The sequence below is a fragment of the Mustela lutreola genome, chromosome 12 (assembly GCF_030435805.1).
Source record: "Mustela lutreola isolate mMusLut2 chromosome 12, mMusLut2.pri, whole genome shotgun sequence".
Taxonomy (NCBI): domain Eukaryota; kingdom Metazoa; phylum Chordata; class Mammalia; order Carnivora; family Mustelidae; genus Mustela; species Mustela lutreola.
The window spans coordinates 96932124-96958910 of NC_081301.1; the positions used below are offsets into that span (position 1 = coordinate 96932124).

The 26787-nt window shown below is 51.7% G+C and overlaps 1 long non-coding RNA gene across 1 annotated transcript; it reads left to right on the forward strand.

Annotated features, from left to right (window-relative positions):
* Nucleotides 1-26415, forward strand: LOC131812861 (uncharacterized). The gene is made up of 3 exons (XR_009346521.1): nucleotides 1-381; nucleotides 22094-22196; nucleotides 25439-26415. It is a non-coding gene; the product is annotated as an uncharacterized LOC131812861 (long non-coding RNA).
* Nucleotides 26416-26787: the final 372 nt, after the last annotated feature.

A 26787-nucleotide genomic window follows, 5' to 3' on the forward strand; every position in this document is an offset into this window, starting at 1 on the left:
TACGAGGCAAAAACGGCATCCGGCGGGAATGGAGCGTAGGTGGCTTCTGGACCTGTCTGGCTCACCTCCGAGGCGATCGCCCAGCAGCTGCGTGCGGGGAGTCCCACACCTCCTCCGGGTCCACAGAGCGGGAAACCGAATCCCGACGGGCCCTCCGCAGCGCCGCGCCCCCGCCCCGCCGCCAACCTGCTTCCGGAGCGCGCGCAACGCAGCTTCGCTGCCCCGCACACAGGTCCGCCTCCTCTCCCCTTTCCTCCGGGAAGTCTTCGGTTCCGATGGCCCCCAGCCTGGGGCCGCAGGCGGCGAGGACCCGCGCATCCGCCGGATCTCAGGTGGGAAGCGGCAGGAACGCACCGTCCGGCGCTCTGCTCCGCCTGATGCGTAAGTTCGAGACTGGCGACCTCTGGCCTGCCTTCAGTGTGGAAAATCTCGGGGTGCTCTCGCTCGAAGGTCACATCTCCCAGGGACCGCCGAGTTACTGTCTCGCTGGAGAAGCCGGTCTCTGTGGTACCTTCCTTCATGAAAATTTCGATGTCAAGTGTGGACTTTTCGTTTTGGATCGTCCCAAATCGCTGTGAGCTGGGGGCTCGAATTGGGTTTTGAGACAGTGCCTTAAGACACATGCCTCCCTCTTTCCTTCAAATTATCCCTTTTCGGGTATTTTACAGAACTTGCTCCTTTGGAATGTGTTACTTTATTTTTGTTTTGTGGTTATTTTTGTTAAACGTGTGGTTTTCTTTAAAAGTGTGAATTTTAGAAGATTATAGGCAGGTAATAACTGGCCTGACCCAGAGAAGACCCAGGGCGACCCTGCTGGACAGGCAGAGACAAAGGCCGCCTCCGCTTCCTGCCCACCCCTCCCGTGGTGCGGTTGGCTCACGCAGGGACCTTGGAGCGCAGTCCAGCTGCGCTGATCAGCGCCGGAGTCCATACCGGGGGCCTGGAAGCTTTGGCCACTGCGGCCTCCGTTCGGTGGGGCCCCTCCGCAAGCGACCGCAGCGAGGCCAGATGTGGGCCGTCTGCGGGAACTCCGAGATGTGCGCGGCACTCTGGGCGCTGCGCACCGGGGACTCAGCGCCAGGCCCCAAGGAGACTGGGTCTGACTCCTGCGGGGTGCGGGTCTGAGACCACATTCGGACTCAGAGCTGCTCCGCCTTTGGGGAGAGCGGGGGTCAGTGCTCGCCAGCCCAGGGTCCTTGTGGCTTCATCCCAGCAGGTGCCAGGTCACCCACTCGCGGGGTCACTGGTCCCTGAGGTGGAAGAATAGGAGAGGCCCTGGGACGGTAGCCGATCCTCGGGCGCCACCGGCCAGGTCGCCTTTCTTTCGTTTTCTTTGTCCTTCCTTCCTTGCTCTCCTGCTTCGCTCCCCTCCCTCCATTCAGTTACCGTCTTTCTTCCTTCTTTTCCTTCCTGCTCTTCCTTCTCCACCTTCGGCTCCCCTCGGCCTCCCTCTCCCAGTTTCTTTTAGTGAAAAGGAAGGAGCCAAGCCACAACTGTCCTCCTAATAATAAGGGGAGGTGTCGCACTCACGAGTGGCCCCCCAGGTACTGGACACACAGACACAGAACCGTTGGAGGCATCCGTGGTCCGTGTGTCTGGATGGGGGTCTCCTTCCCAGCCAGTGAGTGGAGAGGCTGCCCAGGGGGCCGGGCTGAGGTCAAGTAACCCCAACCCCCAGGGTGGTTGCCAGGGGCTTGCTGGCTCCTCCAAATTCTGTTAGGCGGCAGGTGGGAGGCCAGATCGCGTTGTCCTGTTCAAGTAGGGACTCCAACGTGCTGCCCTCATCCCTGACACAGAAACCCCTTCCCTGGAAGACTTAGGATGAGGATGGAGCTCCAGGGGACAGAGGCCACAGCTGCCCTACCTCAGATACCAGGCCAGGCCAGGCCTCCAGTCCCCAGACTACAGGCCAGTGCTCCTCCCTCCTGCTGGTCTGAGTGAGGATGGGGTCAGGAGCGCCCACTTTTCTGCCCCCCCCCACCTGTGCTTCATGCAGGATCCTGGACCCGTCCCTGGGTGCCAAGAAGGGGCTCAGAGGCTTAACTCTCAAATGTCCAAATGCAGAGCGCAAAGGACTCCACAATGAGCCCAGGACCCTGTTTTCTGGTCCTTCCTTGCTCCTGCCCTTGAGCAAGCCCACTCCCTGTGCAGGCCTCAGTGTCCCCAAATGAGACAAAGAAAGGGGTGAACTGGATGAATCGTCCTCCTTGCCAGTTTTAATAGCCCCATCTGGGCTCCCCAGCATTTTCTGTAAAGGGCCAGTAAGGTCAGTGTCTTGGGCTTTCCACGCAGACAGTGTGTTGCTGCTGCCCCACTCTGCCCTTCAGCACGGACACGGCCGAGGGAACGCATGCAGGCTGTGTTCCGCCACACTTCATTTCTGCACACCAACACTTGAGTTTGATTTAATTTTCACGTGTAACGAAGTCTTATTCTTATTTTTATTTGTTCTGGCCATTTAAGAATGTAATCCCGTTGTCAGTTGTTAGGCGGCTTGAAGCCTGGCAGGATGGAGTCCTACCATCTCCTCGCACAAACACGTGCTTCCACACCAGAAGTGTTACCTGATCAAAAAAAAAAAAAAAAAAAAAAAAAAAAAATTTCTGTTTTTTTCCCCACAAAAGCACCCATTTGTTTTATAGCACTGGAGCTTGGGATATGTAAATTATGTGGTTCATCCCCTATGGCCATGTTTGACTTCTCAAGGATTTAAAGTCTTCTCGAAGCCAATACTGTCTTACACCTGGCTGACTGACAATCGGCAGCTCATTTTTTTCTTTCTTTCTTTTTTTTTTTATTAACATATAATGTATTATTTGCCCCACTTCACAGCACTCACCATAGCACATACCCTCCCCACTGTCCATAACCAGCTACCCTCCGTTTGTTTCTTGAGATGAAGAGTCTCTTATGGTTTGTCTCCCTCCCCGGTCCCATCTTGTTTAATTTTTTCCTTCCCTACCCACCACAACCCTCGACGTTGCCTCTCAAATTCCTCATATCAGGGAGATCATATGATATTTGTCTTTCACTGAATGACTTATTTCACTAAGCATAATACCCTCTAGTTCCATCCACATCGTTGCAAATGGCAAGATTTCGGTTTTTGATGGCTGTATAGTATTCCTGTGTGTGTGTGTGCCAGATCTTCCTTATCCATTCATCTGTTGATGGACATCTAGGCTCTTTCCATAGTTTGGCTATTGTGGACTTTGCTGCTTTAAACATTTGGGTGCACGTGCCCTTTCGGATCACTACATTTGTGTCTTTAAGGTAAATACCCAGTAGTGCGATTGCTGGGTCATAGGGTAACTATTTTTAACATTTTGAGGAACCTCCATGCTGTTTTCCAGAGTGGCTGCACCAGCTTGCATTCCCACCAACAGTGTAGGAGGGTTCCCCTTTCTCCACATCCTCGCCAGCATCTGTCGTTTCCTGACTTGTTAATTTTGGCCATTCTGACTGGTGTGAGGTGGTACCTCATTGTGGTTCTGATGTGTATTTCCCTGATGTCGAGTGATGCTGAGCACTTTTTCATGTGTCTGTTTGTCAGCTCATTTAATAGACGGACTATCACAGTAGCCCTTAGGGATTGTTCAGCCCACTTTCCAGTGCCTTGGATACTCCTTGTGACAGGGTGCTCACTCTCTTAAGTGGTAGCCCTAAGAGACTCAGAGCTGGATCCTCTGAGAACCCTAGCTACTGAGAGCCCAGTGACCTGCCTGACACCTCTAGAAGGACAAAGGCCACCGTGGGTATGAGTGCTCCCTCCAGGGCCTGTCCTTTCCCATCTCTGCTCAATTCCATCTAAATCCTCTCCAGCTGCTGAAATGTGGATGGGCAAGGGGACCACAGCCTTGATTTTCTGGAAGTTTCCCAAGCCCTGAGACTTTACAGGCCTTTGCAGCTGCCAAGTGACAGGTCTTGCAAGGAATAGGCGAGGGGAAAGAATATGACAGAGAAATAGCTATTATAAATGTTTCTTGCTAGAAATATTTCCAAGAAATCTCATTCTGGTAAGGGCCTCACAGCGCCCCCCCACCCCCCACGTGCATCTTCAATGGCTCTCGCGCCCTCTGCTGGTCAGATGGAGTCCTAACTGGGCTCCCTAGGACAGTCTCCTTATCCAAAGGAAAATCAAGCCAAAGCACTCTCTCCTTTTATGTACCAGACGCTTACTGGATGCTAAGGAGACAGAGGAAAAGGCATCTTATCTGTCCTCAAGGAGCACGGTGGATCCATGGAGCCATGGAGAGCGGTAGACAGCGGTGTTCACGTGAGGGTGTTCATGGAGGGCGTTCACGTTCCAATCAGTGGGCTGGCGGCGCATGCCGGTTTTTACATGTTTGGAGACTTTTAGTGCCAGCCACAGTGGGCCTTTGCAGCCAGGCTGGAGCCCCATGCCCCGTGCTCTCTCCTGAGGGATGCTTTCTGTCCCCTGCTGCTGAGAAGGGACATCTCGGCGCCCAGCTGTGGGCTCCTGCGTGTGCTCCCTAACTGGAATCACCCTGGGGACTATCTGAGGAGCATGTCCTCTGAGTACCAGCCCCCAATATTATCTCGCTGAATTCCACTGGAGGGCACCTTTACCCCAAAGTTATAGGTAAGGAAGCAGGTACAGAGAGGCGACCTCATTTGCTAAACTGGCAGAACCACAGTTTGAGCCAGCGCTCCCTCCAGAGCCCCACCGCGGCCTCCGGGGGCTCCTCCGCCTCCTGACTTAACCCCTATATTCTCTGCAGCCCTGAGTGCTCCTGGGCTTCAGACTAGTGGCCCTCACTGCCCAAGTGCACCTCCAGCCAGGTGTCTAAAAGCACATGGTACTCACTGTGTTGAAGTCTGGACCCCTTATCCCTTGAGGCTCCCCAGGCTGCTGCTCCTGCTCCCCTAGGCGGGCAGGGTGGGGAAGATCTGCTGAGCAGGCGCAGATCTGAGCTCAGCAGGACCCTGCTGGCCAGGGGCCCTGGGAGGCAGGCCCCATTCTACCCAGAGAGCACACAGTGGGCAGGGCACCCCATGGAGGGGACACAGCAGCTAGGGTCCTGGGCCAGGCCCTGTGCTGCCCCTAACTGGGGCCTAGCTGGGGTGTCCAGGAGAGACAGGATGACCACACATGGTGGCTTCAGGAAGAGCGGTTGGTTCTGAGAATCGCAGGAGGCGTTAGGGGAGGAGGGAGCTGAGCAGGTGTTGGGGTGCATCAGGTGGGCTCAAGGACCCATAGGAGCACCATTTGCTGGAGCTGGAAACCCATCTGGAATGGAAGCTTAGAGAGGGGTCCAGGCCCTCCTGAGAGGTCTGGGTAGTCACCTGCTTGGAAACTGAAAGGCTTGTTCTGGAAACATGGCGCTTCCCAAACGGTTTTGCATTCAGTGGTACACACAGTAGTGTCCTCAGCCAGGGGGTCACAACTGGAGACCGTTCTGGTGCCTGGGGACCGCTGTTGGAGGCCCAGGGAAGGTCCGGAGACCTCTGCTTTAAGCTGGAGCAAGATGGCCATGGACAAACTGCGTAGCTCTCAGGGGTGCATTGCCTGCGTGGTAAAGGGTACTTCAGTGCACAACCCACACAACTGTCCAGGAGTCCTGCAGGTATTCACTGCCTCTGTTCTCCCAGAGCAAAATGGGTTTGGAGAGACGGATGTTGTCCAGCTTATCCTGTTCTGTGGGCCCCTTTCCCAGATGATGTGCCACATCAAAACAAGGGGGGAGAACGTCCTTTCAGCACACGTCACCTGAGGGATCTACCTTCATTCGGAAATTCCGTTTTTTTTTTTTTTTTTTTAAGATTGATTGATTGATTTGACAGACAGAGATCACAAGTGGGCAGAGAGGCCGGCCAGCAGAGAGAGAAGGGGAAGCAGGCTCCCCGCCAAGCAGAGAGCCCGATGTGGGGTTCCATCCCAGGACCCCGGGATCATGACCCGAGCTGAAGGCAGAGGCTTTAACCGACTGAGCCACCCAGGCGCCCCCAGAAATTCCGTTTTTAAATGTTTTGCTGTTTTATGTTTCTATTACAGATTAGAATTTAATGTATTTCTTGGCGTTCTGAGCAGGAACAAACCCAGAGCCTGCCGTATTCCACAAGCGCCCTCTGGTGACATGCCCTGTGTAAGCCCTGACTGGGTACAGACTTGTGGTCTGCCTGTCCACTACCCACTATCAGGCAAAAGGCATTTGCTAATGTAATTGAGATCCCTAACTGGTTGTGTTGAATAGATCAAAGGGGAGATGATCCCGGACCTGACCTACCTGGGGGACGGGGCCTCCCTGAAGTCAGAGTGGTTCTGCAGGCCTAGAAATTGGCTGCCACATGCTGAGGGGTCCACGGAGGGGCCATGGGGCCAGGACCCCAGGGGGCCTCCAGTTGTTGAGAGCAAGGAGGTAGACTCTGCCGACAGCCTGAGTGAGCTCTGGAGTAGTTCCGTGGTCAGCAGGGCCCGCAGCTGGGCCTCTGTGGGTCGCCGGCGGAGAACCCTGCCTGCTCCCCTGACCACAGACGCGCTGGGATGACGAGCCCGTGCTGCTCTGTTTACGGGAACTTGTTAGGCAGCAGTAAACTCCGATTCAGTAAGGAGCCCTGTGTGGTCCAACAGGACTTCTGCTGGGAGAGACAGAACATGAGAGAACAGGACTCCGGGGACCCTTCCCCTGACTGGGACCCGGGGGGCAAAGCTGGGAGTCCGCCCTGCTGAGAGACCGTCGCATGCCTGGTCCGCATGCACAGGCTGATACCTTTAGCAGCAAGCTGGCCACGGGGGCCAGGATTTCTTCCCACTTCTTGCCTGGGGCAGAAAAAAAGGGCATTACTCTGGTCACCTGGTACCCTGCTATCCAGAGGCCATCTTGCTGTGCATAAGAGTGAGTCCGACGAAACCCTCCCTGGAAAGGGGGGGCTGCCCCCAACCCTGTCTGAGCCTGCAGGGCTGGCGGCCACACACGTGGGACCGGGGTGTCCAGCTCCTCTGTCCCCCGTGGCTGGTTGACTCTCCTGGGCTCCGGGAGGCCAGACAAGGTAGCACGTGGCATTGAAGTCTGTTCTCCGACCTCGGGTCTGGTGCGCTGAGCCAGCCTGCTCTGTCCCTACCCGCTGTCTCAGCCCCCCACCCCACTGCCCTGCAGACGCTGCCCTGCCCACAGGAGGCCTCCCCTCCCTGGTTGCCACAGGCTTCAGCCTCTGCCAGAGCCCGGCCGCTCTGGCTTTCCCACTCTTGCTTCCCTTGTTCTCCTGGCCAGAGGAAGAGCTCAGCGGTCCCCATTGGGGGGCCTTGCCCACTCCGTGCAGGGGAGCACATGAGGCATCAAGAAGGCCCTGAGTACGCCATGTCCCTATGCCGCCGTGTAGATGCCGTGTGTGCTCGCCATGGGAGGGGCATGGAGCTGCACAGCCTCGCGGCAAGTGTCCTGCAGCGCGGTAGGGAGGGCGGTGCTGGAGCCACCCCGAGGACGTGTGTCCAAGAGTCAGGGCGCAACGCTATATCCACTAGCATCCCACACAGACAGCGCAGGGAAACTGGCCCTGGGCAGCTGGATGTTCCGTCCATGGCCTGGAGGGTCCAGGGTGGGTACAGGTGGGTAAGGGCTTCCGAGGCTCACACACACCCCATAGGAGCCCGGCCGGGGGAGGCGTGTGCAGCTGGGTCAGAGCACCCAGAGCTTCTCCTCCGTCTCAGCTGAGAACCTCATGTTTCTAGGAGGCTGGGGTAGTTCTGATCTTTAAAAACGCCCGCAAGCAAGGTTCTGGAACAGGGCCGTCACTGGCTTTGTGGTTTCCTGGGCTCAGTCTGTTCTCTCAGCTGGAGGCTGGAAGTGCAGGATCAGGGTGTCCTCGGGGCTGCCCTCCCCCTGAGGGCCAAGGGAGGACGCGTCTTTGTCTCCTCCAGCTTCTGGTGGCTGTGGCCGCTCTAGTGTCTGTGGTCACGTGGCCTTCTTCCCATGAGTCCATGTCCCCAGATCTCCCTCCTCATGAGGCCTCCAGTCACTGGGTCAGGACCCACCCTGATCCAGCCTGAATTCATCTCAACAAATTACCTGTTTCCAAGTAGAATGACATTCAAAGGCCCCAGGGAGTTAGGACTTCAATATGTCTCTTTGTGGGACACAATTTACCCAGCACTGCCCACAGAGCATCTTCATACAAATTAGATCAAGACACACTGTCTTGCAGATAGGCATGGCGCAGCAGCAGAGCACAGGCTGGGGCTGAGCCCCTTGCTTGCCCTCGAGCTTGATACCCTGGCGCTGCACAATTGTAAGCAGCAGCCCTGTTCTAGAACCTCTCATTTATAGGTTTAACATCCATCCCAGGTAAAATGTCCAGACTGGAATTTCACTTTCAACCTGGGCCAGAAGGTGTTTTGAAGCCCAAGGGAGGAGCCGAGGCAGGGGGCCAAGGCAGGGTCTGCAGCAGGTGAGGCCAGGGGTACATTATCTGCAGAGAATTTAAGAACAATCACAAAGCTGAGTATAAGATGATCTGCTTTTTATTACCACCATGCACCACTATTCTAAACAGGGTAACCCAAATCTTCCATTGCTTTCAGTTCTTTTTTTTTTTTTTAAGATTTTATTTATTTATTTGACAGAGAGCAATCACAAGTAGGCAGAGAGACAGGCAGAGAGAGAGGGGGAAGCAGGCTCCCCGCTGAGCAGAGAGCCCAATGTGGGGCTCCATCCCAGGACCCTGAGATCATGACCTGAGCTAAAGGCAGAGGCTTAACCCACTGAGCCACCCAGGCGCCCCTCGTTGGTTTGAGTTCTAAACAATCACTACAGGGTTTCCAGGTGAGCACATGCTTAGTCTCTGTCTTTTCGTGAACACTGTGGCCTATGTGAAGTTGCTTGGAGATCCGGGACATTGCAGCCACCCAGGCATTCACATCCATCTTGAGGGTAGGGGGCTTTGGGACCTTGGGCAGTCATGGCACAGTGGAACTGCACACCCATGACACCCAGGGTAGTCAGTGTCCCTCCAGAAAGCACAGTGACCACAAAGACAAAGATAAACCTCGAGCTCCTTCAAGTCTGCGGTTCTGTGAGAGCGCTGGGAGTTTTTATTAGTGTTTAAACCTTCCGACGGTGGAAGGTGTGAGGTGAGGGGTAACCCTTCTATATCCTGCACACAGTGGTTGCTACTAACCTGTGATTAAATGGGGGCGCCTGGGTGGCTCAGTGGGTTAAGCAGCTGCCTTTGGCTCAGGTCATGATCTCAGGGTCCTGGAATCGAGTCCCGCATCGGGCTCTCAGCTCAGCAGGGAGCCTGCTTCCTCCTCTCTCTCTGCCTGCCTCTCTGCCTGCTTGTGATCTCTGTCAAATAAATAAATAAAACCTTTAAAAAAATGGTAAAGAATGGGGGCCCCCCGGTGGCTCAGTTGGTGAAGCCTCTGCCTTTGGCTCAGGCCACGATCTCAGAGTCCTGGGATCGAGCCCCGCATCAGGCTCCTCCTTCAGCAGAGAGCCTGCTCCTCCCCTTGCCACCATCCCTCCCCTTTGTCTCTCAAATAAATAAGTAAAGTCTTTTTTTAAAAAATGGCCAAGAGCAGCATCATGTACCAATGCCAGCTTCCTGCTGTGGATATTGGTTAACTACAGTTAATCAACCTCAGTCGTCACCACTTGCAGAATGGCCAGAAGGCACTCAGGGACCTCTCTATACTACCTTTGAATCTGTGATATAGTTCAAAATAAAAACTTAAAAAGGTAATGGGGGACAAGAATGATTTCAGAAACCAAGCCAAACCAAACCAACAAACAACCCCCCGCAAGACACCACAATAGTCCAAATCGCAAAGCGTAATCATTTTGTTTGTAGTGTGCATTTATTCTGTATGTGAACTATTTTACTGCATTCAGATATCTTTAAAATTGAGATTTATTATTCCTTTAAAATTATGTCACTTATTTGAATTCTATTCAAAGGTTTTTAAACCGTAACAGACCAGTATATAGGTTGAAGGTTTTCCCCTTGGAAAAAGTGCATTCAAGTCGGTTAGAGGTATCAACCCACTGGCTTCTTCCTATTTTGTGTGATAATATATATTTTTTTACTGGCATGTAGTTCAGAAAAAAGTCAACTGAGTTCCTTTACTGTCATGATGGAGGCTATGACTAAAGTTATCTGCGAGGTAAACACAGGGGCTTGTTATCTGCGAGGTAAACACAGGGGCGCCCATGGCCCGAATGTCAGGGCAGGCTGCCTCTGCGTTTGGTTCCCGGGAGGGAGACAAGTTGCAGGAAGCTTTGCCCCCAGAGATGAAAGCTGCCCCACTCAGATGTACTTACCAACGCTCTTGTAGGGGTGACTCTTGGTCATTTGGGACCCAGTGCACGCGGACACTGGGTTCAGGCGGGAATCCGAACAGCAACTGTGTTCCCTCTGTGGGCCTCCCCACATAAAAGGGCCCACAGACACTCATCCTCGTGCTGCGGAAAGGAGCTATTGGGTCCCATGTGGGTGTGCCGTGTTCCACATCCTCACCACTGCACACACGTCACTGCTCTCAGCTGCTCTCTACACAGCCCAAGTACCCCTCCACCCCTGGGCCTCAGTTTCCCCATCTGCAATTGGATGGCCCTCCAGGTGCCTGCCAGTGCTGATGTCATATTTGCCCCAGATGTCATGGTCCAGGACCCACCCATTCCTCCCTGCAGCTACTCAGTCCATGAGCCAGCCACCCACAACAGTCCTAGGGACTGGGCACGGTCTTCTCCCCCTTCTACGTAAGGAAACTGAGGTGAGCTACGTTGGTAACTTGCCTGTTTACTCTGTAGTGAGCGTGGAGCTTGAACCTCAGCGCTCACAGCGCTCCCTGACCGCCAGGCCTCCCTTCCTCCACTGCGGGCAGAAACAGACTTGAAGTTCCCAGGACCAACGGTGTACCAGTGAAACTGCAAGCCCGGTATGGCAGGGGGCCCACTAACACTGCAGGAGTGCAGGCAGAGGCAAGGTTATTTGTCAGGCAGGTTGTGGGAGGTCAGATAGAGGAGTGGGGGAGACCCACAGGTGTCGGGGCAGCATCGTATTAGTATGGGAGGTAGACATTGTAATAATATTACCTCTTCCTATCCATGAGCATGGAATGTGTTTCCATGGATTTGTGTCTTTTTAAATTTTTTTCATCACTATCTTATAGTTTTCAGTGTACGGGTCCTTCCTTGGTTACATTTATTCCTAAGTATTTTATTCTTTTTTGATGCCGTTTTAAATGGGATTCTTTTCTCTCTTTTTTTTTTTTTCTTTGAGAGAGCACAGGTGCGCACATACACACATACACACACAAGTGGGCTTAGAGATAAAAGGGCAGAGGGGGAGAGAGAATTGTAAGCAGGCTTCACGCCCAGCTCAGAGCCCAATGCAGGGCTCAATCTTACAATCCTGAGATCATGACCTGAACAAAAATTGAGAGTTGGAGGCTTAACCCACTGTCCCACCCAGGAACCCTGGGATTGTTTTCTTCATTTTTCTTTCCAATAGCTCAGTATTCGTGTATATAAACAGAACAGATATTTGTATATTGATTTCGTGTCCTGCAACATTAATGAATTCATTTACAAACTCTAGAGATTTGGGGGTGGAGTCTTTAGGGTTTACTGTATATAATACCATGTTTCTGCACATAGTGACAGTTTTGCATTTCCCTTTCCAATTTCCGTGCTTTGTATTTCTTTTTCTTTTCTCATGACCCAGGCTGAGGGCTTGTGTTTTTATATCTAAATGGATTTTTTGTTGATGACACTTAATTGGGTCTTGCTTTTTTATCGATCTCTGACTTTTAGTATGAGCATTTAGACCACTAACATTTAATAAGGTCCCCCATATGGTTGGATTTAAAATCTACAATATAGATTTTTTTTTTCCCTTTATTGCCTTTTTACTTATCCTTGCCTCCTTTTAGGGCAAAAAATTTTTGTGGTTTCAGTATGTCTCCGTGTTTATTAGTCACAATCTATGTTCAGATAATATTATCTCATTTGCAAAAAATTTTTGTGGTTTCAGTATGTCTCCGTGTTTTTTATTAGTCACTCGAGGGTTTACACCAGTCACAATCTATGTTCAGATAATACTATATTATCTCATTTGTCATATATGAATCTTACAACAGTCAACTTTGCATGTTCTCCCTCCCCCACTCTGCGTGTTGTTGTTGTACATTTTAATCCTGCATATGCTGTAAACCGCAGAATACACTGTTGGTTTTTTGCCTTAAACAATCCATCTTCCTTTAAGAAGATTTTAAAAAAAGGAAAAATGTATTTAGAATTTATGTACAATTTGCCAGTGTAGATGTTCTACGTTACTTTTCTGGAGGAACACAGTTTCTTCCTGGTTCCATTAGTTCTTGAAGCAGCGGCTTTAACATTTCTTGTAGTTCCTGTCTGCTGGTGAATAGTTCAGCTTTTCTTTCATCTTTTTTGAAAGATGTGTTCATGGGGTATAGATTTCTGGGTTGATACATGTTTTTTTCTTTCAGCTCTTAAAAGTGGTGCTGTATTGGGCTCTGGTCTGTGCGGTTTCTGGACAGAAGACCACTGTCACCTCTAGTCTTGCAATGTGCCTTTCCGTCTCCAGCGACTTCACTTATCCTGTACCTTTGTGGAGTTGTCTTTATATTTCTTCCTTTAGCATTTGCTGAGCTTCATGGATGTTTGGGCTTGTCATTTTCCTCAAATGTGGAAATTTTCAAGTATAATGTCTTCAAATATTTTTATGTTTTTCCTCTCCTCCTGGGACTCCAATTACAAGTCTGTCAGACCACCCGATATTGTCCCACTGCTCACTAACATTCCTGGGTTTTTCGAGTATTGTTTTTCTCTGCGTGCTTTAGTTTGGATACGCCCAAACTGCAAGCTGTGAGGTCGCTGATTTTTCCTTCTGCAGAATCTCATCTGCTCTCAGTCCCGTCCAGTTTATTTTTCACCTCAGTGTCACAGTCTTCATCTTTTTCACGCCTTCCATTTCTTTCCTCACGATGTCCACATTCCCCTTTACAGCCTTGAACACAGTTACAAGATTTTTAATATAGCTGCTTAGTATCTTCATCCATTAGCGCCATTACCTGTCACTTCTCAGTCTGATTGTATCGACTGATTTTTCTCTTGGTTGTGGGTCCTTTTCCCTGCTTCTCTGCATCTCCGGTTGAGGATTTTATCAGCTCTGCAGTGCTGTTCAGTGCTGCGTAGCATTATGTTATTTTACAGAGTGTTGCGTTTTGTTCTGTCTGCAATTACTTGCAGATGAATCCAATCCTTTCGAGTTTTGATTTTAAGATTTACTACAGGGAGGGGCACCTGAGTGGCTCAGTGGGTTAAGGCCTCTGCCTTTGGCTCAGGTCATGATCTCAGGGTCCTGGGATCGAGCCCCGCATCGGGCTCCCTGCTCAGCGGGGAGCCTGCTTCCCTTCCTCTCCCTCTCTGCCTACTTGTGATCTCTGTCAAATAAATACATAAATAATATAATCTTAAAAAAAAAAAAAAAGATTTACTACAGGGATTTCAGAGCAGCTCTGGGTCTAGGGATAATTTAGCCCTGCTACTAGGGATGGCCCTTGAGAACACATTGCCCAGCGTCCCAGGCAGTATGAGGACTATGGGAACAAATACTATTCCCAGCCTGATCTAAACTCCCAAGAATTGTTGTCTACTGCTTTCTGAATCTCTTCCATTGCTCTCAGAGAGTTTCCTCCCCTATACACACGAGGACTCTTGACAAAGACTTGGTGGAATGCCTCTGTAGATGCCTGGAACTCTGTCTATAGCACTTCTGCACTCTGTCTTGAATTGTCTAACTTTCTTGACATCTGTGTTCTGAGTGCAGTGGGACCTCTGAGTCCTGCTCTGCTGCACAGACATCACCCCAGGCAGTGATTTGGGACACCTGTGGGGCTCGCCCAACTTTTCACTTCTCAGTCCTGTGCTACCTGCTTTATAAAGCCTGGAAACTCTTGCTCCAGACATTTTCCCAAGTGTTCTATTTTTGTATGGCCAGAGGGCAACTCCCATAACGTTTAATCCTTCATGGACAGGAGTAGATGTCATCCACTGAGTTCTTAATTTCAGTTATTACGGCTTTCAATTCTAGAATTTCTGTTTGATTGTTGTTAATGGTTTCCAGTTCTCTGAGAAGAACTTTCCGTGTTTTTATGGGATGTATTGAAGACATGAAATACAAAACTTAAGTATTTTAAATTTCATGTCTGATAATCCCAGTATCAGGGCGTTCTGTGGGTTTGTCTTCAGTCTTGGTTTTTTCTCTTAATTTTTGGTCAATTGTTGTCTTTTTGTGTGCCTTCCTAAATCTGGCTAAGTGCCAGACCTTTGTGGTTTACAAACTATGAAGACAGCTTGAGACTTTGGATTCTTTCTTACACAGAGATTTACTTTTGCTTCTAGCGGGCCATTAGGAAGGGACAGGCTACCTTATTATATGAGACACTGGGCTGCCTTGAAGCTGCCTTTTGTCCTTGTGATTGATGATCCGCTTCCTGTCTACCCTTTTGGTTAGAGTGTACCCCTCCAGGGACCCAGTAGAGAGCCTGGGGCATTGGACATCCTCCCCTCCTTGGCGACCTCCGAATGACAATTGTCCCCAGGCTCATGGAGTCACCAACAGTGAGCTTCACAGCCTCTGCAGCAGCAGCAGCAGCGTTTGTAACTGGCAGATACTTACCTTGAGGGGGAAATGTACCAGTCGTTGGACTCCCCTCCCTGGGCTCTTTGCAATGCTGTCCAAAGACACTTATTTGTACTGGGTCTGTCTTTTTATAGTCGTTCTTGGTTCGAGACAATCTGGTTCACTGTTACAGGAAATAAAACTCAGCCCTGATTTCTTCCTAGTAATATCTTTTGAGCCTGAGATGGCAGAGGCTGTGCCCAGTGATGAAACATCCCTGAAAACATCCTGTAGTCGAGGCTGACTTGGAGTTCCTGAACGCCGAGGCTGGAAACGTGAACAGGACCCTCCCCACCCTGTAATGAAGCCAGGCAGCAGGATCCTTGAACTCCAACAACTTTGTACAGAAGAGATTTACCGCTATGACACATGCAAATGCCTTGTTAGAAAGGGTGTGGCCTGCTAGGCATCCTAAGCTTAGGGACACGGTTATCCTATTAATATCCAGGAACTAGATATTAATATTCACTCAAGGGACCGTTGCTAGCAAATCTAAGTCAGTTTTCTGAGGGTATATCATAAAAATCTAGTCCAGATGCTTGCATTAAGCTCTGAACCTCTTTCCTCAGTTGCCTCCAGGAGAACTCCCCCCACACACACACCTTGATGTCCAAGAGTACCTCAGGCTCAAGGCTAAACTGTCTTTCCCCCAGATCCCTTTTTTTCAGAGAAAAACTTCTGAAAGGACACTGATGATACTACTTTAATAGGGGCCACATCTGGGGAGTTTAACTGTGGGACCAGAGAAGAACAGAAGGTGGGGGGGGGGCTGCTTTTGCTTTGTAGCTTTTGCTCTCTCCAGTCTTGAAAACAAATTTAAATGATGAATGGGTATCACCCTCTGGGCACAGCTGGCACGAGGGAGGGAGAGTGGATCTGATGGGCAAGCAGACTACAAGTGCACCAGCCCAGGTTCAAAGTCCAGTGGTCCCCAAATGCCCTGTGTAGCTGGTTTGGTAAAGCCAGGTTCCAGTCAGGCAGCATGCCTCGGAGAAGGCTGCCCATCCCAGACTGTCTGGTCGCAACACTCGTGTCCGCAGCGGGGAGACGTGGGAAGAGTGAGCTTGTATGAGCTGAGAGAGGACAGACAGACGATGGTGATGGATTGTAGCTCACTGTCTACCCCCGACTCTCCTGACACAGGTTCCACCTGATTCCTCAGCCGAGAGCGAGGCGGGTGGCGGGCTTGACCAGCTGTCCACCAAAACTGGAACACAGCCACCCTGCAGCCTCTTTTGTGTCCCTGTGTGACCCCATGAGTAGATGTGGCCAAGGGAATGGGAGCAGAAGTGCGCTCCTCTCTTTCTGTCCCTGCTGTGTTGGTTTTCTCGGGTGGTGGTAACAACGCGCTGTACGCCAGGAGGCTTTAGCATCAGAGACCGTGGTCTCCCGGTTCCAGAGGGGACGTCTGAGGTCCAGCGCCGGCAGGTCGGTTTCCCCTTAGGCCTTTCTTCTCCCTAGGCCGTCTTCCCTGTGTCTTCACACAGTCATCCCTCCATGTGTGTCTGCGCCCTGACCTCTCCTCGGTCCTGCTGGGTGAGGGTCCACCCTAACGACCCCATTAGAAGCAGTCACATCTGTAAAGACCCCACTTCCAGAGAAGTCACCAGAGCTTAGGGCTTCGACTCAGAAATACTTTGAACTGAAAAAAATATTGAAATATGCGAGGTGTCCATACAGCAACGCAGACGGTGTCTGATGCCCCGCAGACGGGTAGAGAGGGTGCCAGCAACCTCAGGGACCTGCCCAGTACAGCCACCATGGCTGGGGCAGTGGCCGGAACTGGAGCCACCAGCCACTTGGGTCTGCGGCAGCCCACTGTCCTTCAGGAGCTCCCACATGCGTCTGATCATCGAGGGCAATGGGAACACTGCGGGTGTCACTGGCTTCCTTTGGGGCTCTGAGGGCAGCATTGGTTTCTTCAGTCTCCTGGGAGGGGGTCTGCTTCCTGTGCACCAGCCTGGGGGAGCAGAGGGTGCGGGTGGACCACTTGGCCTTTCCTGCCATGATGCTGAACCTGTACCCTTCCGGGTCACGGTGTGTATCTGTTCCCAGAGATCATGCTGACCTCTGACCTGACTGTGGGCTTACAGGAAACTGGGAGGGGCTGTGCTGTGTCTTGAACGGAACGAGGCTCCCTCTTGGAGGCGTTTGCCCCGGCAAAGTTAGCAGAGGGACATAAAGCAGAAGAGCCTCTCCTTGGACAGCAGAAGGCGTCACTTCCGCTGCTGGTGGAGGCTGAGAGGGAACTGTGGGCTCCATGTCACCAGTTTCTTCCGGGTCCAGCCAGATTTCTCCATTCTGAGTTTCCTCCACTGTCAAGTTTCAAGATCCTGTTCCTTCCTGATCAATACCCTAACTTACATGAGAAACTTGACAAGACTGAATTCCACTGTCGACATTGAGCAACCTGCATCGCTAAATACTGTGCTCGATTTCCATCTAAGAAATGATGCTCTATGGGTCTTACATGGGACTTCTGTGCTTCTCAGAAATGGCTCGGGCCAAGATTAACACCTCCCCAGCTCCCGTTTTCTCTCCGAAAGAGCTCAAGCGCACCCACTTCTGCTGTAACAGTCAAACCCAGCAGCCACTGGGATCGGAGTCCAGTGCTGTGGTCCACAGTGTATCATGGTTCCCAGCCTCTCACCTCCCCTGGGCGAGGAGCTCAGCACTGCACAGGAGCCCGAGGGCACCCAGCGACCTCCAGATTCCATCTGTACGGTCCCAGCACCAGTCCTCTGTCAGTTTGGATCAGAGCGAGGCACAGAAACCACATAGCGATTTAAAGGGGAAGTTTAGTCTGAGGAATTGGTAAGCTGTGATTAGGGCGTAATGCAAAGATGAAAAGCGATCTCTAAAGGGAACCGGATGGCTGGATAAACAGACCACCGTTCTCACAGGAAGAACACACAGGCCACGTTGTTCTCGGACGGGGCGCACAGGGGAGCGCGGACTCGGAGGGAGTCCTGGTTCCTTCCTCAAGCCTGGGGCTCAGAGTCATCAGGGGAGGTGTGGCTGCACCCCCTCCCCACCCCCAGGAGGGCCCAGGGTTTTGCTTGCTGCCCCGCCAGCGGTCACCTGCTGTCTCTGGGCCGCAGGAAACAGCGGTCTGGGTTCGCCTTCTCGTTGCCGGCACAGCACATGGTCTCAGGAGCAAGGCGTTCATGCGGGGTGAATTGCAGCTGCAGAGCCACCAAGCCCGTTCCGCGGGCCGTGAGATTTCGGGGACATGCGTTCTGGGGCTCCGAGCGTGTGCCTGGGGCGGACGGAGCCCCCGTAGCGGTTCCCGGAGCCTGTGGCGGGAGCGAGAAGCGGATACAGCCGCGGCCGCCCAGGGGCCAGCGCCGGCCCTCTGGCGCCCTCTGCTGACCAGGCTTGACCTCACACCCAGGCCGGGGACGTGCGCTCGGAGCCCAGGCGGTCGGCGAAGCTGCTTCGGGGTGAGTCTGCGGCTCGGAGGCAGCGCAGCGAGGAGCCCCGACGCGTGCGCCAGCCCAGGAGCCGCGCCGGTGCGGGCCGGCGGGGGAGCGGATGAGCGACGGGGCCGTAGAGTCCTGCCGGTTCAAGACTCCAAGTTCTACACTTTGACGAGCGCATATGATTCCTGTAAGTTATGCCACAATAAGGCTCTTTTTAAAAAGTTAGCGGGAAAGGATGGCCTCAGGAAAAGCAAGACTCCTAGGAATGCAAACTATCCGATAAGGGGGCACGGATCCCACCCCGAGGGCCGGCTGACAGCAGAGAACATGCCCGGGGCGGCGGGAGCTGACAGATGCTGACTCTGGCTTCGGGACCAGCCGTTCAAACGAGCACCAGCACCGTCAACGCACACCTCTTGGTGGCTTTCCTTCTGGGGCGGGGTGTGTAAACCGAGTTGTCCTCCTCCTACTGTTTACTCGGCAATTTCGGCTGTGATGAATTTCCATGACTTTTGGAGGGGAGTCACAAAATTTCCAGGTAGGACTTTGAGCTAGAACAGGAATGAGCCTCCAGACGTTATTATGGGGAGTAATGGGGCTTTGTGCGTCCCCTCCTGGGCGTGAGAAGGGACAGTCCCCCACAAAGCGTGACCATGTCCTGTTGGAAAAGTGTGAGGCTTCTATTCTTTGTGGATCACAATTTGGACACAGGTGGTGGGTGGTCACGATGCTAGATTCCTGCTGCTGTCACTGTGGCCCACCCCTGCATCCTGACGGAGGTTGCTCTGCAGGGCGAGGGGCATCGCCGTGCTCCCAGGACCCCAGGGAGGGCAGGGAGACTCTGCATCCCAGCACCTGTCCGGAGAGTGGATGGTGGTCCCAGAGCAGGAGTGAGGGCGACCCCTGGGGTCCTGGTTAGCATTTCTTTTTGCTCTTCTAGACCTTCTACCTCACTGGTAACCAATTCTCTGTATGAATGTTTCTGTGTAAATTCCTGCTGGGGTTTCTGTTTTCTTGATAAGACTGTGGCAAATACAGCGTCAAAAACAGTGGTCCTACATTACAGGGCCGGGTGGAGATGCGCTGATGACCTGATACCATTTAAATGGGTGGTTTTAAAGTATTTGTTCAACACTTACTTAGCAGGAAGGCTGAGCATGCTAACTAAATGAAGGCAGGACCCAGAAGGAAGAAAGGCTCCAGGTGGGGCCCCTCCAGCCTGTCCCCGCCTCCAGAGAATTCATTTCTGGCCCCGAATCTGCAGTCTCTCCTTAGTAAAGAAAGCCCTGCGAGGAAGGGCAGCACCCTCTCTGGAGGTGACCTTCTCCTCCCCTGCTCTCCCCTGAGGGCAGATCTGGAAAAGATGCTGTCTCTGCCTTGCTGCTGCCTTCCCTGACTTGGGCTGCTCTGCCCTGGCTAAAAGGAAACGTGGTTTTTCCTAAGTGCTCGGGTGCTCCTGAAAGGGGTGGCTTGGCCCTGCATGTCCCTCACACCACTCCTGACCCCCCGCCCCAGACGTCCCCATCGTAACCATTTAGGCCGTGACACAGAAGGCACACAGAAGTTGGAAAAGAGCGGAAACAAAGGATTTGAATAAGAACCCAGCGTCTTGGAACATATTCATTTGTTCAGAGTATAATAGAAAACCACCAGTTCAACCAAGAGCCAGGCAAATCTCGACGTCATTGAGAAAAGACAGTGAACAGAATCCAACACTGAGCGGACACAGATGCTGGAATTATCCAGCAAGGGTTTTATTTATTTTTTTTAAAGATTTTATTTATTTATCTGACAGAGAGAAATCACAAGTAGTCGGAGAGGCAGGCAGAGAGAGAGAGACGGAAGCAGGCTCCCTGCTGAGCAGAAAGCCCGATGCGGGACTCGATCCCAGGACCCCGAGATCATGACCCGAGCCGAAGGCAGCGGCCCAACCCACTGAGCCACCCAGGCGCCCTCCAGCAAGGGTTTTAAAGGAGCCATTGCAGAAATGCTCCAGGGAGCAAGTAGGAACCTGCTAGCGACCAATGAAAAAACAGAAAGTCTAAGTAAAGAGGTAGAAGGTGTAAAGAAGAAACAGAGGAGACATTTAGGCGTGAAACCTACAAATGAACGACTCAGCGGACGGACAGTGGCAGGTGGACAGGAGAGCACGGAGGAAAGGGTCAGTGAGGTCAGAGGTGGAAGGACAAATTACGTGGCTTCAACGATGAGAAAATGGATCGGAGAAACACATGAACAGAGCCCCCAGCGGAACGATGACAAAAGTCGCCCAGGGACATACTGGCATCTCACCTGGAGAAAGAAGGTGGGCTGAAAGATGCTCAAGGAAATCCTTGCTAAAATTCCCCCAATTTAGCAAAAAACGTTAACCTGCAATGGGGGAAGTTGAGGATAATACATGATAACCTCAGTGAAACCCACACCAGAACCCACCACCATCAGACGGAAAACAGAAGCAGAAATCTCAGGCGGCCGGAGAAACGAGGCCTCGTCTGCAGAGTGAACAGGCCGCCTGCCGGCTGACTTGCTGCCAGAAACAGCGGCCACTGGGGGATGCGGCGCGTCTCCCCGTGAGCGGGGACAGAAGACAGCTGGGGGCCCGGAATCCTGCCCACCCCCCTTGTGGGGACACCTGTCAGGAACCAAGAGGACAGTGAGACGGGCTCCAAAACAAGGAAGACCCAAGTCAGTCCCCAGCAGATTGCTCTGAAAGATCTTCTCGAGACTGAAATGACAAAGAAGGATCTTGGAAACGCGGGAAGGAGCCAGAGAGACACAAACGGTGAAGGTTTGGGCAGATCCAGCGTCTTCGCTTCTCCCCTCGAGCCCTCTCTGTCATGCTTGGTGGTTGAGGCAGATCGGTGTTGGGTGGACCGGGGAGCAGGAGCAGCCAGGCGAGTGGTGCCTGGCCCTCGAGTGGCTTGCATGTGCTACGTGGCCCAGCGTCCCCAGCAATGCCTGATGCTCTAGGAAGCAGCGCGGATCGGTAGCTAAAGTAGGAGATGTGAGAACACAGCACAAAGCCAACAGAAGGCCATCCACTGGCAAAAAAGATTAAATCCTCCTGTTTTCTCCCATAAATGTGGCAGCAAAGTACAGGGAGGAAGGGCTTCGTGGTCAGGAAGAAATCCGTCCAGTGCTTCTGTTCTCAAGCGGCCAGAGTCAAGGTGGTTGGGAAACCTTCAGGGAGGGGCGGGTTCTTCCTGGCCTTCCCCCTCTGCCCTCCATCACCCACCGGGTCAGAGCTCCAGCATCTAGCAAGGTTTTCTCCCCATCACCCCATTTTCTGTCCTGAACACACTTTGACCCAAGCTCCCACTTTGGAACATCAGGAAAAGACTCTGTTTGCTGCCTTTTTCATCTGTTAACACTAATTACGTTGTGAGCAACGTAATCAACAAAGTCACTGGTTAATTGGCTTTCATTTCTTCCAGAAATGTCAGGAGAAATGACATTTTTCAGAGCATCAAATGCATTCCTCAAATGGGGAATGAAATCTGGGTCTGGGCCACAGAAGGGTTTTTCTGCTGGGGTCACCTGGTGGCTGTCATTGAGTGTCTGCCTTTGGCTCATGTCATGATCCCAGTGTCCTGGGATCGAGCCCCGCATCAGGCTGTCTGGTGGGCCAAGCCTGCTTCTTCCTCTCACCCATTTGTGCTCCCTCTCTCGCTCGCTCTCTGTCAAATAAATAAAATCTTTAAAAAAAAAAAAAAAAAAAAGATTTCCTGCTGGGCCAGGTGAGAGTAAATTGGACAGACCGGGGTGAGAGCCGGTCAAGAAAGAAGCTGTCTCTTACGGCCCCATTTCCTTGATGGGGTCTGTTTCACAGCAGGGAGGGGACAAGTCTGCGCTGGGAGACCTGTCACTAATGAGCTGTGGAACCGTGGGCAGGTCAACTCCCTGAGCTTGCCCACACGGTGGGTACAAATCCACCCGATCTTGCCTTTGCAAAGAAGTAAAAGTATACAGTCAGCTGCAACGCACTACAACGATACCTTCCTTTTCAGAGGCTGGAGCACGCGCACAAGTGCAGAGGTCCAGTCACGGAGCTGAATCACGAAGCAGGAAAGGAGAGGGGACGTCTTTGGCTTGGAGAGCAGCACGACGAAGGTGAGGAGGGGCAGCGCGCACCTGGAAGACTGCCTGGAGTTGGCACGGCCAGGTCTGAGGGCACAAGGGAATGGGCAGGAGGGGAGAGGGTGCTGGCATGAGCAGGCCAAGGCCACGAAGCCCTTCTCGTGTTGCCTGGGAGCAGCAAGGACTTGGAGATGTGATCCACGCATCTGAAGAAGGCAAGGACCACATCAGAAAGTGGCTGGAAAACCCTGCCCCCAGGAGGAGGTCCCAGTGTTGTAATGCACTAAAGTAACTGGAGGGCAGGTCAGGGGACTTCTGTGCAGGCCCCCAGCTTCAGTCTGGCTCAAATCGCTCATGCACGGGCGTGTCTGGGGGAACACTTGGCCTTGTGTCTCCCTGGGAGCTGCTCGTTCTGCAGAGCAGACCCGTTCTTTCCCTGCTCTGGTCCCTCCTCCTCGGCCCTCACAAGACACCCTGGTCAACTACTGGGATCACTGCCTTCCAGCTGGTGCGGCGAGGCTCTCCATCCAGGGCTCCCCAAACTGCCCACCCTCATGTCTCAGGATTTCTTTATAAAAGAAAACGAAAGAGGAACATCAACATTAAAAGCACATTTTTAAATGTTCTTTAGACAGTTTAAATCTTCATCTTGCATGGTTCAGTTTGAAAACTCTGATTCCCAACCATCCGTCCCAAGGATTCTACTGCCCCCGTATGCTTTTCCCGGCTCGGTCACGTGTCCCACGCCCCACAAGGCTTGCAGGCCAGGATTTCCATCCACATCGAACCCGCCGTCTCTTTAGTCTGGCGAAGCCTGTTGCTTCTGGTTCTTGTCTTGATTAGCAACCGATGAATTTCTTGCCATAAGATGACATAATAATAGTTCATAGCTTTAAAGTGTGTTGGACTCTTTCAGACATCAATACAAAATTTAAAGTGTAGTTGTGAAGGTGTTTCCAAATCTCAGCCAACAACGCCCTTCTTTATGGGTTTCCCCTGCCACTCAATGAGGGACCGAGTACTTGGAGTGGCCCAGCAGGTCCAGCCTTGTGCTCCCGCCTCCCCTCAGCCACTCCTCGCTACCCTCCCTCGCACCCCGGGCTGCGCTGCATTTCTGGGGGGCGTGGGGCCTGATTTCTGTGAACTGCTTCTGTATAATGACAACAAATAAGCTGACATCCATTTTAAGATCCAGGGCAGAAGTGGGGTCCCAACCTTTCTCTCGGGTCTTGGTTCCTCTGTCCACAACGCTGGACTGGACTGGAGTTGGGCCCCAAGATCGGGATCCGGGATTCCCAGGGAGCCTCGGAGATGGGAGCAGTTGGCAAACGGCACACAGCACAGCCGGGGGAGGGACTTGCCCTGCGCCCCAGGCTCGCGTTTCCTTAGTTACACCTGAAGGAGCGGCTACTCTACCTGTTAGGCCATTTCCACGTTCAGAAGGAGAAATTGTCCACAGACGTGAGATGGGGTTCTACAAGCAGAGCTGGGGTTCTGCGAGGCCGAATAGAACCAAAGCCATGTTTCTCTGCTTTTAAATGGAATTCTGTTGATTTAATAATGTGACCGGATCATCCAGGCAACAGGGCCGAGAAAGGAAAAAGAAGTGTACTCTGGCCTTACAGATACCTTTCAACACATAGCCCATCCCGGGAGGTGGACACCGGTGCACATTCTTCTGCTGAAGATGGAAGCCAGTGGAGGAAGCTCAGGAAATACTGAACTCGAAGAAAACCCGCACGCAGTGTGCACATACCATGGTCACGGCCCTCAGTGCTCCTGTGCTCCTGCCTTCACTCAGAGTGCTCATTTCCTTTAAAAACTTCAGTCTTGGTCGTTCTCTGTATTAGGACGAGCTTACATGCGTGTGGTGAATCCTTTGACCTGGAGACACCCCCAGCCTCCCCGCGATCACTCACATTAGTAAGAAAACCAGTGAGCCCCACCCAGACCTCCCACTCCCCATCCACTGCTCTTTCTAGTACATTCTGTTTCCCCCGTATTGGCTGGTGGCCTTTTGAACAGATTTAATAAGGATCAGGCTCTGGCTAAATTCGAGAGTGCCAGCACCCACAGCCACTCGGAATCCCAAGCTAGCCTGTCAAGTTCACGCCGTGTCTGGAAACAGCCACGGGGCCGAGAAGGAAGCAGCCCACCGACCCTGTGCGGTCCACCCTCGCCAGCCGCCGAGCTGAAGGAACGCGGAAGAGTAAGGGGCTCTTGCTGGCTCACGGGGTCTCGCACCATCTGTGGGTGTGGGTCTTGTCCATTCTGGAACGTGAACACCCTCCTGAAATGCCTCAGGTGTGCCCACGGCTGAATGATGGCCGGAGTTTCCCGGCCACAGTGATTTGTGAACTTTTCAGAGGCTGTAAGGGAGCGTCGGGAAACCGAGTGGGCTTTGTAGTCAGACCATCCCGGGTTTTAGACCTTGATTCCTCCACTTAATCGGATAACTCGGTTCCTCTGGAAGCTTCATCTGTCTGTGTAAAAGGGAGCGATCCTAGTATTCTTATCTTGTGGGGCCTCGTGGAGGCTGAACGGATGAAGTGTGCAGAGCACTTAGTCAAGGAGCAGGCACTCCACAAATGGGCTCCTTTGATTGTTGGAATGCCACTAAGCTCCCTCTTGAAATACCTACACATTGATTTCCTCAACCCATCAATCACTTATTCCATAAACATTCACTAAGTGCCTAAGAACACGCCAGTCGCGGAGCTGCGAGCCAGGGGCTGAGACCGGCAGGAGGATGGGGCGGGGGGACCGCACACGGCGCTAAGTGCTGAGGGTCCCTGGAAGATAAGCCCCAGCATCAGACTTTTGTATTCACTTTTCCTCCTTCTTTTCACACATTCATGCATCTAAGAGGCAGCAAGGCTCACAGGAGCTCTTGCTGCTTTCTGGTCTCCAGAATTTCTTATAGAATCAGGGTTCTCAGCAGAGTGCTCCCCCCTGCAGCGAGAAATAACCGTGTTCGCGGACAGTCTCAGTAGTACCGAAAACGGTAGTGCTGTGGCAAGATCATCCTGGCCTCTTACGGAAAGGCTGTTGTGGTTTGGTACTTGTCCCCGGTCGTCCTGATCTGTCATGTTGGTTTATTCCTGTTGTCAGTCCTGTCAACAAGTGTGTCCTCATGCCTCATGTTATTACAGCAGAAGTGACACACATAAAATTTCAGGGAAAAGTGCATATTACTGGAAATCAAATTACTCAGAGACCACATGTTGGAGACATTCCACCGCGCTAATTTGTTCTGTTTTCCCACAAATCTGCAGCCACGAGTGACTCATCTTCAGAACAGCTCTGGAGTTGCTCATCTGGAATAACTCGAGAAAAAAAAAAACCCAAACCTTGTCATGGTCATCACTGAAGCAATCGATCTTACGGCACAATCATCCCAGGACAGTTAAAACTTAAAATGTGACATGAAACCAGAAGAATTTTAGAATCACAAGGTGTGAAGATTTTTACACTTCTGATGTGGAAAAGGTATTTCTAAGCATGACGTCAATGGCAAAAAGCATTAAGAAAATGACCAATAGAACTGGTTTCTAAGAAAATCTTAAAACTTTAAAAAAAGATTTTATTTATTGGAGATAGAGCACAAGCAGGGGGAGCAGCAGAGAGAGAGGAGGAAGCAGGCTCCCCGCTGAGCAGGGGGTGCAATGCAGGGCTCGATCCCAGGACCCTGGGATCACGACCCAAGCCAAAGGCAGAGGCTTCACTGACTGAGCCCCCCCAGGCGTCCCAAGCTTAAAACTTTTCTATGACCAATGATTCCCCAAAATAGTGACGTAAATTAGGAAATAAACAAAGTGCTTTCACAATTGCAAAATGAACAAGTCATTTAAGGACAGTTCATAAAGCAATGTCCAATAAGCATAAACATGTTTGACCTCACCAATCAAAGAAATACAAACGAAAATGATGAGATATAATTTTTTACCATTAAAATGGCAAAGCTTACATTTATGGATAAGGCCACTGTTGGCAAGTATGTGCACAAACCTGTACTCTCGCCCATTCTTAGGGGAAATATAATGGGATTAACTTTCTGGATGGCTATTTTCTAAATATAAAGAAATTTTATTTATTTTTAAAATTGCACTTAAGTTTGAGTCAGTTCATGGAAAAAACGTCTTGGATGATATAAACTTCTATGTGTATTCCCCATGCTCTTCTGCCTTTCTTGAAATTTCTTTATTTACTTAATAAAGATTTAATTTATGAGAGAGAGGAAAAAAACACTCTTGAGGACACACAGTGCAAGCAGGCGGGGGGGTGCGTGGGGGAAGGAGTAGAGGGGGAAGGGCAGAGGGAGAAGCAGACTCCTCACTGAGTGCAGAGCCCAACATGGGGCTCCGTCCCAGGACCCCCAAGATCATGACCCAAGCCTAAATCAAGAGTCAGACGCTTAACTGGCTGGGCCACTCAGATGCCCCCACATTTGTTTTTTTCAAGGAACATGTATTTTATAATTGAAGATAGATGTATTCCTACTTTTAAAGAAAAACTATATTCAAGAGCTTGGAGCAGAGTTTACCTATTATGGTGTCATTTTTGTGTCATGATGATATAACTTTTTTTTTTTTTTATTTTGCCTTGGAACATATTGACATTCATG